This window comes from Bos grunniens, chromosome 5, assembly GCF_055505025.1.
Source record: "Bos grunniens cultivar Pamir isolate PY7600 chromosome 5, Bosgru_T2T1.0, whole genome shotgun sequence".
Lineage (NCBI taxonomy): Eukaryota > Metazoa > Chordata > Mammalia > Artiodactyla > Bovidae > Bos > Bos grunniens.
In genome coordinates, this window is record NC_141169.1 from 108,063,348 (window position 1) to 108,080,980 (window position 17,633).

A 17,633-nucleotide genomic window follows, 5' to 3' on the forward strand; every position below is an offset into this window, starting at 1 on the left:
CAGCTGGAGAAGGCCAGAAGGGCAACTGGGTTTTGGCTGCTGTGTCAGTCCACTCAGCTGGTGCGTGCTAAGCCGCTTCAGTCGTGTCCGGCTCTCTGCGACCCCTTGGATTGTAGCCTGCCAGGCTCCTCTGTCCATGGAATTTTCCAGGCAGGAATACTGGAGTGGATTACCATGCCCTCCTCCAGGGGATCTTCCCGACCCAGGGATCAAACCTGCATCTCTTCCGTCTACCTGAACTGGCAGGCAGATTTTCTACCACTAGCACCATCTGGAAAGCACTCAGCGGGCGGTGGGTGCTAAAGACTCAGCAGGAAAGCCATCCAAGATGGCTTAGTGATGTCTGCTAGGGGCCCTTCTAACAGTAAGAGTATCTGTGCCAGGTATTTGCCATCCCTGGGGTAGACCCTTGGCATCCAAGGATTTAATGTTTGGAATTCTGACCACTCACAGTGAGACAAAGTTTCGAATATCTGAAAGTGTGTAACTTGACTGAGACAGGAGACAGACCCTCTGAGGCCACTTTGTTGCAGCCATCTCTGCCACATCCAAAGCTACGTTTTTCATGTAATTTTATGTATTTATTTATTTATTTCTGGCTGTGCCGGGTCTTTGTTGCTGTGCGGGCTCTTCTCTAGTTGCAGGGAGCAGGGGCTACTCTCACTGCGGTGAATGGGCTTCTCATTGCTGTGGCTTCTCTTGTGGAGCACGGGCTCGAGGGCACACGGGTTTCAGTCGTGGTTCTCAGGCACTAAAGTCCTAGAATACAAAGTCGTGCTGCACAGGCTTACTTGCTCCGAGGCATGTGGGATCTTTCCAGACCAGGGATTGAACCCACGTCTCTGGCACGGGCAGGTAACTTCTACACCACTGAGCCACCAGTGAAAGCCCCAAAGTTACTTTCGAGGAGCGATAAAAACTTGGTGGAAAATGGCCATCAGGTGAGAGATTAAACCGCTGCAGAAGTTGAAAGTGTGGTTAATTTGGGATGCGAAGATATATACAGGAAACATTTGGCCCTTCGCGGAAACATGACTCCGGAGAAAGCCAGGCTCATGCACAAATGGTGCTGCAGATGCAAACTTGGGATTCTAGAAGGTACACGGTTCCCCCAACACAATCTATTCATTGGCCCGACTGAGCTGTTCAAAGCCCCAGCACTTTCTCAGCGCTGTTCCTCAGGCTCACCCTTCCTTCTTTCTGTCGAAACGAAAGCGGTCCTTCAGTGCTCACGTCAAACACCGCCTGGTACATGATTCCTCTAGAATCAGGGTGATCAACTCCACCCCATTTGAATCCATATTCTACTCTCATAGGCTGTTCACCTCATATTTTGAACTGTCATTTTTCAGAAGATCTTTCTTAACCCTTTAATGCATGAAGACAAGGACCTTTACCATTTTCATTTTTGTATCAGTTCAGTCCATTCGCTCAGTCATGTCAGACTCTTTGCAACCCCACGAACCGCAGCACACCAGGCTTCCCTGTCCACCACCAATTCAGAGCTTGCTCAAACTCATGTCCATCAAGTCAGTGATGCCATCCAACCATTTCATCCTCTGTCATCCCCCTCTCCTGCCTTCAGTCTTTCCCAGCATCAGGATCTTTTCTAATGAGCCAGTTCTTCGCATCAGGTGGCCAAAGTATTGGAGCTTCAGCTTCAGCATCAGTCCTTTCAATGAATATTCAGGACTGATTTCCTTTAGGATTGATTAGTTGGATCTCTTCGCAGTCTAGGGGACTCTCAAGAGTCTTCTCCAACACCACAGTTTGAAAGCATCAATTCTTTGGCGCTCAGCCTTCTTTATGGTTCAACTGATGCTAAAGCTGAAGCTCAATATTTTGGCCACGTGATATGAAGAGCCAAATCATTGGAAAAGACCATGATGTTGGAAAAGACTGAAGGAAAAAGGAGAGGATGGTGACAGAGGATTAGATGATTAGATAGCATCTAATCATGTTCAACTCTCACATCCATGCATGACTACTGGAAAAAGCATAGCTTTGACTATCGGGACCTTTGTTGGCAAAGTAATGTCTCTGCTTTTTAATATGCTGTCTAGGTTTGTCCTAGCTGTTCTTCCAAGGAGCGAGCATCTTTTAATTTCATGGCTGCAGTCACCATTACAAGTGATTTTGGAGCCCAAGAAAATAAAGTCTGTCACTGTTTCTGTTGTTTCCCTATCTATTTGCCATGAAGTGATGGGACCAGATGCCATGATCTTCGTTTTCTGAATGTTGAGTGTTAAGCCAGATTTTTCACTCTCTTCTTTCACTTTCATCAAAAGACTCTTTAGTTCCTCTTCGCTTTCTGCCATAAGGGTGGTGTCATCTGCATATCTGAGGTTACTGATATTTCTCCCAGCAATCTTGATTATAGCTTGTGCTTCATCCAGCTCGGCATTTAATGTGATGTATTCTGCATATAAGTTATATATAAGCAGGGTGACAATATACAGCCTTAACATACTCCTTTCTCAATTTGGAAACAGTCTGTTGTTCCATGCCCAGTTCTAACTGTTGCTTCCTGATGTGCATACAGATTTCTCAGAAGGCAGGTAAAGGTGGTCTGGTATTCCCATCTAAGAATTTTCCACAGTTTGTTGTGAGTCACACAGTCAAAGGCTTTGGCATAGTCAATGAAGAAGAAGTAGATGTTTTTCTGGAATTCCCTTGCCTTTTTTATGACCCAAGGGATGTTGGCAATTTGATCTCTGGTTCCTCTGCCTTTTCTAAATCCAGCTTAAACATCTGGAAGTTCTCGGTTCACATACTATTGAAGCCTAGCTTGGAGAATTTTGAGCATTACTTTGCTAGCATGTGACATGAGTCCAATTGTGTGGTAGTTTGAGCATTCTTTGGCATTGCCTTTCTTTGGGATTGGAATGAAAACTGACCTTTTCCAGTCCTGTGGCCACTGCTGAGTTTTCCAAATTTGCTGGCATATTGGGTGCAGCACTTTCACAGCATCATCTTTTAGGATTTGAAATAGCTCAGCTGGAATTCCATCACCTCCACTAGCTTTATTCATAGTGATGCTTCCTAAGGCCCACTTGACTTCACACTCCAGGATGTCTGGCTCTAGGTGGAGTGATCACAACATCACAGTTATCTGGGTCATTAAGATCTTTTTTGTATAGTTCTTCTGTGTATTCTTACCATCTCGTCTTAATCTCTTCTGCTTCTGTTAGATCCATACCATTTCTGCCCTTTTTTTTTCTGTCCTTATATGCAGTGCCCATCTTTGCATGAAATATTCCCTTGGTATCTCTAATTTTTTGAAGAGATCTCTAGTCTTTCCCATTCTATTGTTTTGTATCATCAGATGTAGATCAGCACAAACTCTTTTTTAACATTAAGAAAGCTTTATTTATTATTTATTTTGGCTGCACAGGGTCTCTGTTGCAATGCAGGTTCTCAATGCGGTGCGTGGACTTAGTTGCTGTATACGAACTCTTACTTGCAGTATGTGGGATCTTAGTTCCACGACCAGGGGTCAGACCCAGGCCCCTGCATTGGGAGTGCAGAGTCTTATCCACTGGACCACCAAGGAAGTCCCAGCACAGACTCTTGTACTAAGACACACATTAAAGAATCACCCCCAAGCAGTGTGGCAAAGCCAGGAGAGATGAAGACATAAAATGCCAAAAGGTTCTTTGGGGATGGCTCTGTGAAGGAGCTCAGACATGAGTAGGATCCTAAAGAGTGGAAGGAAGGAAAGGGGAGGCACAGTTCAGGAAGGTGGAACAGTCTGACTAAGAGACAAAGAAGGAATGAGCCAGGCATGCTGGGAGATGAGTCTGGCTGTCACCAGGGATCCCTGGGGGAAGACAGTGGAAGATGAAGCTGGACAGGCAGGGCAGGTTGGGAAGGAAGGATGTGTGTGTGCGTGCTCTGTCGTTTCAGTCATGTCCAAGTCTTTGCAACTGTTTGGACTGTAACCCACCAATCTCCTCTGTCCATGGGATTTTCCAGGCAAGGATACTGGAGCCATGCCCTCCTCCAGGATCTTCCCGACCCAGGGATCGAACCCATGTCTCTTGCATTAGCGAGCGGGTTCTTTACCCACGGAGCCATCTGGGAAGCCCAGGAAGGATATGCAGTGCCAGCTAAGGCACCTGGATTAGATCCACACCCTCTTAGTCCGTGGGGTGCCCACCACAGCAGGCCTGGGCCTTGACAGTAGAAGAAGTCCTCTCCTCCTCTGTGAGTCTAGCTCCTCAGCTAGGTTATAAATAACAGGCACCACTTAACTGCACACCTGCTGTGTCTGAGGCCCTAAGCTACATGCTTCACATACACGCTCTCACTGCGCCTTCCAACAGCCCTGAGAGCTGGTATTGTTATCCTCCTTTTGTAAGCAGCAAGGGAAAGCTCAAAGAGGTGAAGGCACTTGCCCAGGCCTCACCTGCTCACTCATTTACTGAACAGATCGGCTGGTGCTGGGGCTTCCCAGGTGGCTCAACGGTAAAGAATCTGCCTGCCAATGCAGGAGACTCAGGAGACACAGGTTCAATACCTGGGTGGGGAAGATCCCGTGGAGGAGGACACTGCAACCCACTCCAGCATTCTTGCCTGGAAAATCCCACGGACAGAGGAGCCTGGCAGGCTATGGTCCACGGGGTCACAAAGAGTCGAACACAACTGAGCGGCTGGCCGGTGCTGAAGTTATATTCACAGGGATGAGGACTGGCACTCTAGCCAGCTACCTACTTGCCTTATTCATTCCTCAAGGGCAACATTTATTAAGGACATAGTAGGAGCCTAATAAACCACACTGAGTAGGGTGGAGGTAGCCAGGGGCTGAGGGGATGGGCTACAGTTTAATGGGTGTACAGTTTCAGTTTTGCAGCAAAAAAATTCTGGAGATCTGTTGCAGGACCATGTGAATATACTTCCTGCAACTGAACTGTACATTTAAAAATGGTTATGATGGTCGTTTTTATGCATTTCTTTTACCACAATTAAAAATAGAAAATAAACAAAGAACACATTAACTCACTGACTGGCTGCTGATAGCATCTTACACTGTTAGATACCCAAGGATGGAAGAGACCCTAAACACATTTTAACCCATAATCATCCAAAACAGAGGACTGGGGACTTCCCTGGAGATCCAGTGGTTAGGACTTTGAGCGTCCAATGCAAGGGGCACAGGTTCGATTCCTGGTCAGGGAACTGCCAGAAGCTCTGGGGCATGACCAAATTCCAAACACAAAGAGAGGCCTGGAGAGGGGCGGTAACTTGCCCAGGGTTGCACAATTAGGCGATGTTGGGACGAAGGTAGGAGCCCAGGTCTTCTAGGTTCAACAGTGAAGAGTGACAGAGGCAGCTGACAGAGCAGAAAACACAGCCTAAGGGGTCAGAAGCCACGGGTTCAAGTTCTGCTTCTCCCACTTATGAGTTCGGTGACCTCAGGGAAGTCATTTATTCTCTCTGAGCCTCATTTTCCTAAACTATAAGGGGGCAATTTAAAACGACATATGCTTGGGGACTTCTCTGGTGCTCCAACGGCTAGGACTCCATACTCCAGGAGGCCTAGGTTCGATCCCTGCTCAGGGAACTAGATTCCCATGATGCAGCTAAAGAGCCTGCACGCCACAATGAAGATCGAAGACTCTGAGTGCTGCAGCGAAGATCCAAAGCAATCAAAGAAATAAAAAATTTTATTTCAAAAAATTTTTAAATTATGTAAAAAAATAAAAATGTGTTCATCAATTTAAAGATTAAAATATGACTTGCTGCTGTTGTCTAGTCACTAAGTCATGTCCTATGCTTTGCAATCCCATGGACCCCTCTGTCCATGGGATTTTCCAGGCAGGAATACTGGAGTGGGTTGCCATTTCCTTCGCCAGGAGATGCTCCCAACCCAGGGATCGAACCCACGTCTCCTGCATTGCAGGCAGATTCTTTACCGCTGAGCCACCAGGGAAGCCCATAAAATATGATTTAATCAGATCAAAAAAAATCCCCTCTCCATTCTGGTTCACTCTCAGCTGTTCCTGGCCTTGCACACAGCAGGTCTTCAACAAGCGATTGTAGAACTGAATCACCATTCAAGTTTATCCACCCCAACCCTCCTCTCTCGCTCACCCCTTCAACCCACAGCTCAGTTGCATGGGCCCTGCCAGGATCCGGCAGAGGGTAGGAAGCCAGAGTGAACGGTCTGCCTCCCTGGCTGCATTCCTTAGCTAAATATAAATGATTTGTCCAGGCCATTGTTTGAAATTGTCCATAATATGTCTCCTCCCCTTCCCATTACTTACAATGACAAATTGCACATCTTTATAGCAGAACATACATACAAAACATTCTCTGTGGTTATTTTTAGTAAAGAGAGGGAAGCTGGCTGATATGCAGGGATCAGAGCCTGAGTCCTCAGTATTCTCCACTAGTCCAGGAAAGCTTCCTGGAGGAGGAAATACCTGAGTCACCCCAGGGAAGGGGACAGCTGCCTGTCAGAAGGGCACCATCACATAAAGAGTTTGGTTCTCTGCAGTCTTATCCATGTTTGGGGTATGGGGAGGAAAGGTCTACCCAGCCCAGGGGGACCCCATACTAACCTAATGCTTCAAACCTCCCCAGACACTAGCAGCATTGGGGAAAGAGAGAAGGGACAGTATCTTTTCCAAAGACAGGAGATCCAAGACTCCAGCTCTGAAATACACGGCTACAAACACTGCTCTTGGTAAGGAGCCAGATTCTTGTTTGGACTTTTTAATTTCTTTATAACCACAGAAAGTTTTTTAAAGTCCCAAACTTGGATGCACAGATGGGCTACATCCCAGACCTCAGGGCCTGCCAAAGCCCTGTCACTGATTGCCGACCTGCCAGCGGTGGCCCAAGGGGTGGTCGGGGAGTTTCGGGGCTGCAGGCGGTACCCAGCCCTGACCGAGCTCCCGGCCCTCCCTGGGGGCGCTGAAGGGACCTCCCCGCGCTGGCCCGCTGGGTCCCACAGTCAGAACCCCTTGACAGCTCCGGAGCTCCGCCTTCCTGCTGCATCCTACAGACCCCCATCCCTCCGCCTAGGGTTCCGCCGGCCACTCCCGCACCCCGTTCCCGGAAGGTCCTCTTCCGAGCCTTTCCCCGTGAAGACCCCTCCTCGCCCCGTTACCGGGCCCCGCACACGTCGTCCCCTTCAGGCGGCTTGCCGCCCCCTCACAGGGAGCAGATCCCACCCCGCCCTCAGCTGGCCCACTACCGCCCCCGACACCCCTTCCAGGGGCGCCCTGGGCCGCTCGCCCCTCCGCGGACCGGGTCGGGGGCTTGCCGGCCCGCCCCCCGCCAACCCGGACCTGTAACCCTGCTCGTTCCTGAGCCCCCGGCCCGCGGCCCGCCGCCCTGTCTGCCCCGGGCAGCACTCACCGAGCTCCCAGGAATGTGGGGTCCTGCTCGATCGGGCTCGCGCGCCGCAGCCACTGCCGCCGCCAGCGGAAACAGGGGGCGGGGCCTGCCCTGGACTGCGAGGCCTCGGGGCGGGGCCTGCCGAGGGGGTGAGGCGGGGCCTGCCCTGGTATGGCGAGGGCGCGGGGCGGGGCGCGGGCGCGGGGCGGGGCCTGCCTTGGAACGGCGAGGGCGCGGGGCGAGGCGAAGCCGGGAGCGGGGCGGGGCCTGCCCGGGAATGGCGAAGCCACGGGGAGGGGCGGGGCCGGCCTAGGGGCGGGGCTGGACAAGGGGGCGGGGCGAGGCGGGGCCGGCTGGAGAACTACAAGGCCGAGGGGGCCCGATCCCCGCGCAAAGGGTGGGGGAAGGGACGGAAGCGGGGACCTGGAGCGGACACTGCGGGTGGGGCGGCGGCTGGGGAAGGGGTGCGCGAGGCTGAGGGCGGGGTCTGGGGCCGGGGACCTCCAGCAACCCCGGCCAGATCCCCAGCGTTGGAGCTGGAGGGACCCAGCCGGACAGTGCCGGGCTCGGACTCCCCGAGCCAGGCATCCCGGGCCTGGCCCAGGCTTGGCTGCCCTCCGGGAGACTTCCTCCCTCCCCGCCGCCTGAATTCTTGGATCGGCCGCTCCTCCGGGGCAGTGGTACGACCTCTGCCCCTGCCCCATGCATGGGCCAGGGTGTAGGGGGAGATGAAGGCCTGAAGGTTCACGCCCCTGTGCCCGGTCTGGTCCCAACCAGGGTCGCAGCCTTGCGTCTGGAGCAGGGCCCTGTGCCCCCGCCGCCACACCTAGGCAGGAGACCACATGCTGGAAGAGCTGCTTTCTCCCCAAGAGTCATGGCCTCTTAAGTGTTGGTAAAGGGCACCATGCGCCCTGAGGACCTGACCAGCAGCTGGACAAACTCAGGTTACACATCTCCACCCCAGGGCTTCCTATAGGCCTTCCTTCCTGGGCCTGGACTCTCTTTCCGAGTGACCCCTAAACAGCCCCATTGCTGTCATAGAAATGCATTCTGTGCTTCTCACATGCACCATCCCCTGCTAAGTATGATTTGAGACAAAGGTTTTTTAACTAACTCATCATCCTTGGCCTTTCCTAGTTGGACTGGCAGCTAGGAAATCATACACACAATCTTATTTTTGTCTGTTAGATTGAACCCAATAACGCATTGCCTCTGACACCCCTCTTCCTTCAAACCCTTGTTCAATGCCCCCATAAAGTCTTCCCAGGCTGACCCCCCCTGCCCCACCCCACAATCTCTCCAGTCACTAGGACAGCCTTTAGCACATGTAACCACTCCTCCCAGCTTCCAGAAGAGGAAGATGAGACCAGAAGGAAAGGGACTTTCTGTGATGTCTGCTAGGTGAGTGATCTTACCGTAAAGACACTGGGAGCAGCCTCGGGTGGTAAGACAGGGCTTTGGAGCCAGACAGCTCTGGGATTGAACCCCAGCCCTGCCTTTCATGGGCTGTGACCGCTCTAGGCCTCAGTTTCCTCACCTGTGAAATAGGGCTTAATAATAACAATCCAGTAATACCAATCCCCAACCAGCAGTCCTGAAGAAGCTGAAGTTGAATGGTTCTATGAAGACCTACAAGACCTTCTAAAATTAACACCCAAAAAAGATGTCCTTTTCATTATAGGGGACTGGAATGCAAAAGTAGGAATTCAAGAAACACCTGGAGGAACAGGCAAATTTGGCCTTGGAGTACGGAATAAAGCAGGGCAAAGGAGAATAGAGTTTTGCCAAGAGAACACACTGGTCATAGCAAACACCCTCTTCCAACAACACAAGAGAAGACTCTACACATGGACATCACAATATGGTCAACACCGAAATCAAATTGATTATATTCTTTGCAGCCAAAGATGGAGAAGCTCTATAAAGTCAGCAAAAACAAGACCGGGAGCTAACTGTGGCTCCGATCATGAACTCCTTACTGCAAAATTCTGACTTAAATTGAAGAAAGTAGGGAAAACCACTAGACCATTCAGATATGACCTAAATCAAATCCCTAACAATTATAGAGTGGAAGTGAGAAATAGATTTAAGGGACTAGTTCTGATAGACAGAGTGCCTCATGAACTATGGACGGGGGTTTCTGACACTATACAGGAGACAGGGAGCAAGACCATCCCCAAGAAAAAGAAATGCAAAAAAGCAAAATGGCTGTCTGAAGAGGCCTTACAAATAGCTATGAAAAGAAGAGAAGCAAAAAAGCAAAGGAAAAAAGGAAATATATACCCATTTGAATGCAGAGTTCCAAAGAATAGCAAGGAGAGATAAGAAAGCCTTCCTTAGTGATCAGTGCAAAGAAATAGAAGAAAACAATAGAATGGGAAAGACTAGAGATCTCTTCAAAAACTTAAAGATACTAAGGGAACATTTCATGCAAAGATGGGCTCAATAAAGGACAGAAATGATATGGACCTAACAGAAGCAGAAGATATTAAGAAGAGGTGGCAAGAATACACAGAAGAACTATACAAAAAAGATTTTCATGACCCAGATAATCACCATGGTGTGATCACTCACCTAGAGCCAGACATCCTGGAATGTGAAGTCAAGTGGGCCTTAGGAAGCATCACTACAAACAAAGCTAGTGGAGGTGATGGAATTCCAGTTGAGCTATTTCAAATCCTAAAAGATGATGCTGTGAAAGTGGTGCACTGAATATGCCAGCAAATCTAGAAAACTCAGCAGTGGCCACAGGACTGGAAAAAGTCAGTTTTCATTCTAATCCCTAAAAAGGCGATGCCAAAGAAGGCTCAAACTACCACACAATTGCACTCATCTCACACACTAGTAAAGTAATTCTCAAAATTCTCCAAGCCAGGCTTCAACAATACATGAACTGTGAACTTCCAGATGTTCAAGCTGGATTTAGAAAAGGCAGAGGAACCAGAGATCAAATTGCCAACATCTGCTAGATCATTGAAAAAGCAAGAGAGTTCCAGAAAAACATCTATTTCTGCTTTATTGACTATGCCAAAATCTTTAACTGTGTGGATCACAACAAACTGTGGAAAATTCTGAAAGAGATGGGAATACCAGACCACCTGACCTGCCTCTTGAGAAATCTGTATGCAGGTCAAGAAGCAGCAGTTAGAACTGGACATGGAACAACAGACTGGTTCCAAATAGGAAAAGGAGTACGTCAAAGCTGCATATTTAACTTCTATGCAAAGTACATCATGAGAAATGCTGGGCTGGATGAAGCACAAGCTGGAATCAAGATTGCTTGGAGAAGTATCAATAACCTCAGATATGCAGATGACACCACCCTTATGGCAGAAAGTGAAGAAGAACTAAAGAGCGTCTTGATGAAAGTGAAAGAGGAGAATGGAAAAGTTGGCTTAAAGCTCAACATTCAGAAAACTAAGATCATGGCATCCAGTCCCATCACTTCATGGCAAATAGATGGGGAAACAGTAGAAACAATGGCTGACTTTTTTTTTTTTTTTTACTCCAGAATCACTGCAAATGGTGACTACAGCCATAAAATTAAAAGACACTTGTTCCTTGGAAGAAAAGCTATGACCAACCTAGACAGCATTTTAAAAAGCAAAGACTTTTGCTGACAAAGGTCTGTCTAGTCAAAGCTATTATTTTTCCAGTAGTCATGTATGGATGTTAGAGTTGGACTATAAAGAAAGCTGAGCGCTGAAGAATTGATGCTTTTGAACTGTGGTGTTGGAGAAGATTCTTGAGAGTCCCTTGGACTGCAAGGAGATCCAACTAGTCCACCCTAAAGGAAATCAGTCCCGAGTATTCATTGGAAGGACTTATGTTGAAGCTGAAACTCCAATACTTTGGCCACCTGATGTGAAGAGCTGACTCATTTGAAAAGACCCTGATGCTAAGAAAGTTTGAAGACAGGAGGAGAAGGGGACGGCAGAGGATGAGGTGGTTGGATGGTATCACTGACTCAATGGGCATGAGTTTGAGTAAATTCTAGGAGTTGGTGATGAACAGGGAGGCATGGTCTGCTGCAATCCATGAGGTCTCAAAGAATCGGACATGACTGAGCGACTGAACTGAAATACCAATCTCATGGGGTTGATGGGATGACCAAGATGGTTGAAGAAAAAGTACATTTGAGCCATGGTGAGTGGGAACATTAGCTTCCCCCTGCCCTTTAATGGAAGATAAGCAAATCTGAAATAGGATGATGGAGACTAGGAATCAGAAGAAACCTTAGAAGAATCCCCTCAATAGAGTCACAGATGCAGAAATCAAATTTATGGTTACCAAAGGAAAAACAGAGGGGATAAATTGGGAGACTGGGATTGACATACTACTATATACAAAATAGATAAGGACCTACTGTATAGCACAGGGGGCTTCCCTGGTAGCTTAGCTGGTAAAGAATCTACCTGCAATGCAGGAGACTGGGTTTGATTCCTGAGTGGGGAATCTCTCGCCTGGAGAAGGGATAAGCTACCCACTCCAGTATTCTTGGGCTTCCTTGGTGGCTCAGATGATAAACAATTCCCCTGCAATGCAGGAGACCTGGGTTCAATCCCTGGGTTGGGAAGATCCCCTCGAGGAGGTCATGGCAACCCACTCTAGTATTCTTGCCTGGAAAATCCCCATGGACAGAGATGCCTGGCAGGCTACAGTCCATGGGATCACATAAGACTCGGATGTGACAGAGCGACTCAGCACAGCACAGCACAACATGGCACAGGGAACTCGACTCAGTACTCTAGAGTGACCTATATGGGAATAGATCTAAAAAAGAGTGGATATATGTATATGTATCACTGAGTCACTTTGCTGTGCCCCTGAAATCAAGGCAACCTTGCAAATCAACTATAAATCAATTAAAAATTTTTAAATAACATAGAAAGTGGCCACATACTCCCTCTCTTTCAACACATCCAGAGATGGAGGACTCATGCCTCTGAAGGGGTTTCCAGCTGGAAGAGAAGCCATAGAGGATACAGCAGAGAGGAGGCCTTGATGCCTGGAGGTCTGTGGGGCAGACACATGCCCACCACGTCCAGCGGGGACAGAACTCAAGCAGATGACCTGACAAGCAGGCAAGACACTCTTAAGGCAAGAAGACAACACCTGCCGGAGTTAAGACACCCCCTAAAGCACAAGGTCACAGTTTCTTGTTCTGGGATCTTAAGGTATGTCAGGGAATTTCCGTCCTGGGGATTCTGAAAATACTGAGGAAAAACCTCCATGGATGGGGTGCTCATGTTTAGATTCTAGGGAAACACCGAGAGTACTTCTCTTGTCCTGGCATCATTACTAACAGTCCCCTTCTCACTCTTAAAATATCTTCATTTGGACAATAAAGTACTTGTCGCATTAACTCTGGACAAAGGTAGGAGTCCAGAGAGCCTCTTCCAGGCCTGGACACCAGCAATTCTGCTGGAATTTCTGGATCCCCAGAGACTTCAAGAGATAGTGTGCGAGTTTATCCCCTTGAAATCACCAAATCAAATTGAAAATGATAATGAGCAAAAAGTCAAGCTAAGGGACGGGCAGGGCCTGCTGAATTGCGACACCTAGTGGGGAGAGTTCACAGTGCTGGAGGCTAGGTTAAAGGTCCACCCCAGGACTGGCCATTGGTTATTTCAAGTCAGCTGGTAAAGCAAAGAACAACAGCTAACATTTACCAAGCACTATATTTTCCAGTAGTTATGTACGGATGTGAGAGCTGGACCATAAAGAAAGCTCAGAAAAGTTAGGTAACATCCTCCAGGTCATTTAGCTAATGAATGGGCACATCACTGCCTCCTGGTCCAGTCTCCTTCAGCTAAAGGACAAAGCTCCTTCAGAGCTATCTCCCATCTAAGATGACTTCAACTAACCCTCTGACGTGGAGATGATGTGAAGGAACGGTGAGAGGCAGAGTGTGTAACAGGAGGTCTATTTCCACATCTAACAGAAAAGAGTAGTTGTTTCTGTACCAATCAGGGATTAAATTGGGGGCATTAAACCAGACAATGAGGAAATCTATAAACCCTATTCAAGGCACAGTGGAGCTGCTCATTTAAATAAACACTTTCCAGCAGGAAAAATGAAACAGCTCCTCCCCTCCCCATCCCCTTCAACAACATTTGCTTGTGGAATTTGAAGGGTGGTCACTGCAGCTTGCCAACTGCCCCCGGAGGACCCAAACCCAGATGTCCCACCATTCTCACTACAAGGAAGGCCAAAGTGACCGAAGACTTTCTCCTGCTTCCTTTACACACTCTCCCTTCTAAAGAAGGCAGATGATCCCCAGGAACTCTCTCTCCTTCAACTTCTTTCTCTTCCAAAGCTAAAAAGTGAGGCAGGTGAAGCAGGGCCAGGGGACTATAGACCATGGACAGTCTTGTTAGAAGTCTTTGTAAGGTTGCCAGGTGATATTTGGGACATGCTTATTTTCAGTTCAGTTCAGTTCAGTCGCTCAGTCGTCTCCAACTCTTTGCAATCCCATGAACCACAGCACGCCAGGCTTCCCTGTCCATCACCAACTCCCAGAGTTCACCCAAACCCATGTCCATTGAGCCGGTGATGCCATCCAGACATCTCATCCTCTGTCGTCCCCTTCTCCTCCTGCCCTCAATCTTTCCCAGCATCAGGGTCTTTTCCAATGAGTCAGCTCTTCGCATCAGGTAGCCAAAGTATTGGAGTTTCAACTTCAACATCAGTCCTTCCAATGAACACCCTTTAGGGTGGACTGGTTGGATCTCCTTGCAGTCCAAGGGACTCTCAAGAGTCTTCTCCAACACCACAGTTCAAAAGCATCAATTCTTCGGCACTCAGCTTTCTTTATAGTCCAACTCTCACATCCATACATGACCACTGGAAAAACCATAGCCTTGACTAGACGGACCTTTGTTGACAAAGTAATGTCTCTGCTTTTTAAAATGCTGTCTGCTGCTGCTAAGTTGCTTCATCATGTCCGACTCTGTGCGACCCCAGAGACGGCAGCCCACCAGGCTCCCCCGTTCCTGGGATTCTCCAGGCAAGAACACTGGAGTGGGTTGCCATTTCCTTCTCCAATGCATGAAAATGAAAAGTGAAAGTGAAGTCGCTCAGTCGTGTCCAACTCTTAGCGACCCCATGGACTGCAGCCTACCAGGCTCCTCCGTCCATGGGATTTTCCAGGCAAGAGTACTGGAGTAGGGTGCCATTGCCTTCTCCAAAATGCTGTCTAGGTTGGTCATAACTTTCCTTCCAAGGAGTAAGTGTCTTGTAATTTCATGGCTGCAATCACCATCTGCAGTGATTTAGAAAGCATTAATTGCTTATCTGAAATTTGCTGTTTACCTAAGTGTCCTGTATTTTTAACTGCTAAATCTGGCAACTTTACTTTGTAATTGTCACTGAAACGGCTGGAAAACATAAGACAGTCAGAGTTCTGCAAACTTCTTTTGTAAAGGGCCAGATGCTAAGTATTTTAGGCTTCGAACACTTTACAGTCTCCATCACAGTTACTCACCTCTGCCACTGTAGTACGTAACTCAGCCACAGACCACACCGGGTGAGTGAGCATGACTGTGTCCCAGTAAAGCTTTATTTACAAAAATAGACATCAGGCCATAGTCTGCAAATTCGTGGACCGTTAGATCCTTCAGACATCGGGCTATCTTCACAGGTGTGGTAGGGGCAAGAGTGGCTTGGATCTGAGTTTCTCAAGTGTGGAAAAAGTGAAAGAGAGTGATCAAAAATCACTGGGCATAATGCATACGCGTAATTCGGGGTGGGTGTGCACACAGGCACATGTGGCCCTTCGGAAAGCAGGCACTTCTAGAACAGGGGTGGTCTGGAGCTGCTGAGGTTTTGCAAAGTCTCTGCCAGCCCCTGTGTGAAGAAGTGCAGGTTCTCTGCTGGAATTCCTGACAGTCGGCATGTGCTCTGTTAAGACAGAAATGCACAGGCAACATCATGAGATCAGACAGAAGGCACAGACAGCAAGTAAAGCAGGTCAACCCAGGAGAAGGCCTTCAGGGGAGCTACAGCTGCTGGCGCTTGTCTACCTGAGCCTGCGTGCTGCAATGAAAATCAAAGATGCTGTATGCCACAACTGAAACCGGCACAGCCAAATAAATAAATATTAAATGAAAAAGAGTCAGGTATGGCTGAGTCCCTTTGCTGTTCGCCTGAAACTATCACATTGTTAATAGGTTATACCCCAATACAAAATAAAAAGCTTTAAGTTTAGGGAAAAAATAAACCACAGCCCTGGGACACCCTAAGCAGTCCAGTGATTAAGACTTTACCTTCCAATGCAGGGGGTGTGGGTTCAGTCCCTGGTCAGGGAACTAAGATCCCCCATGCCTCTTCACCAAAAACCAAAACATAATAACAGCAGCAATATTATAACAAGTTCAATAAAAGACACACAAAAATTTTTTTTAAAGGAATCAGGTCTTAATTGACCAACTCTCCCACAGATAAGAGACTTCCCTGGTTGCTCAGACAGTAAGGAATCTGCTTGCAATGCAGGAGACCCAGGTTGGGAATCCCTGAGTTGGGAACATCCCCTGGAGAAGGGAATGGCAACCCACTCCACTATTCTTGCCTGGAGAATTCCATGGACAGAGGAGCCTGGTGGGCTACAGTCCATGGGGTCACAAAAGAGTCAGACATGACTGATAGACCCACAGATAATATCTATACATGCTGGACAACATACAAAAATACAAAACCAGAAAAAACAAGCAAACAAAAAACAACCAAACCAAAACAAAAAAAAAGGCTCCCAAAATCCAACCACCTACGGGCTCTTAAAAACTGAACCCAAGCACAGAGACTTTGGAGAGGATTCAAAATGTGTGCAAAGCAACTGGCATTGGAAGATTTCCCGTTTTTTAGGAAAAGTTCCCCACATTGGCCACAGCCACAGTGCAGCATGAGATGGGTGAAATGCAATAGAAAACCCACTGTCTTTCTGGCAGGAGGAACCAGAGACTGGAGCCCAGAGCAATTAAGCTTGCTGAAGAGGTGGGGGGCGTAAATCTTGGAAAGGAGAGAGCCAGAGAAGAGGAACCCTGAATTCCCTGTACAGCAAACTCTGCCCAAGTCTCCAGTTGAGACGCCTGAACCACATCTGAGCAGGGGAAACAGCAGCTATCCCTGCAAAGATAAAAGAACCAAACTGAGCCTTGAGCAGTTGCCAGCTGCAAGGAAGACAGTGTGTGTAGTTTGACGTTAACCTAGTTAATTACCTACTCAAGGAAAATATCAGCAATTTCCTAAAGGATAAAGTAGAATTCAGGGTCTCTTCAATACAACCTTCAAAATATTCAGGGTATAACCTAAAATTCTCAGTGTACAAAGAACCAGGAAAACATGACCCATTCTCAAGAGGAAAACAAAACGGAGGCCAATCTCAAAATGACTGAGATGCTGGAATTATCAGACAAGGACATTTAAAGCAACTCGTATAACTGTATTCAAGGATATAAAGAGAAAGTACATTTATAATAAAAGAACAGATAGGAAACCACAGCAGAAAAAAAAATAGAAAATATAAAAGAGAACCAAATGGAAATTTAGAACTAAATATCTGGAATAAAAATAACTCAGGTGTGGGCTTAATGGTCAAATGAAGATCCAGGGGAAGAGAACATGAACTTGAAGACATATCAATAGAAAGTAATGAATGGGAAAGAAAGAAAACAGATCAGAAAGGAAAAAGATGACAAAGTGTCAGGGACCTGTGGAATAATATCAAAATGTCTAATATATGGGTAATTAGAGTCCCAGAAGGAGAAGAAAGGGAAAATGGGACAGAAAATACGTATACATATATATTTAAATGGAGAAGGCGATGGCACCCCACTCCAGTACTCTTGCCTGGAAAACCCCATGGACGGAAGAGCCTGGTAGGCTGCAGTCCATGGGGTCGCTAGGAGTCGGACACGACTGAGCGACTTCACTTTCACTTTTCACTTTCATGCATTGGAGAAGGAAATGGCAACCCACTCCAGTGTTCTTGCCTGGAGAATCCCAGGGACGGGGGAGCCTGGGGGGCTGCTGTCTCAGGGGTCGCACAGAGTCGGACACGACTGAAGCGACTTAGCAGTAGCAGCAGCATATATTTAAAAGCTTGTGGGAAGAGATTTCTCTGGTGGGTCAGTGGTTAAGAACCCCCCTTCCAGACTTCCGTGGTGGTGCAAGGGATAAGAATCCATCTGCCAATGCAGGGGACACGGGTTTGATTCCTGGTCCAAGAAGATTCCACATGCCTCGGGGCAACAAAGTTTGTGTGCGACAACTACTGAGCCCGCCCACCTGGA

General features: G+C 47.8%; 1 protein-coding gene across 2 annotated transcripts in view; it reads right to left on the reverse strand.

The window, feature by feature from the left end:
• Positions 1–7,489, reverse strand: part of TSPAN9 (tetraspanin 9) — a 191,875-nt gene extending 184,386 nt beyond the window's left edge. Inside the window, exon 1 of one of the 2 annotated variants that reach the window (XM_086402390.1) lies at positions 7,366–7,483. The gene's annotated coding sequence lies outside the window, so the exon portion shown is untranslated. Of the gene's footprint in view, positions 1–7,365 lie in introns of both variants that reach the window. The other variant, XM_086402392.1, reaches the window with a different exon arrangement.
• Positions 7,490–17,633: the final 10,144 nt, after the last annotated feature.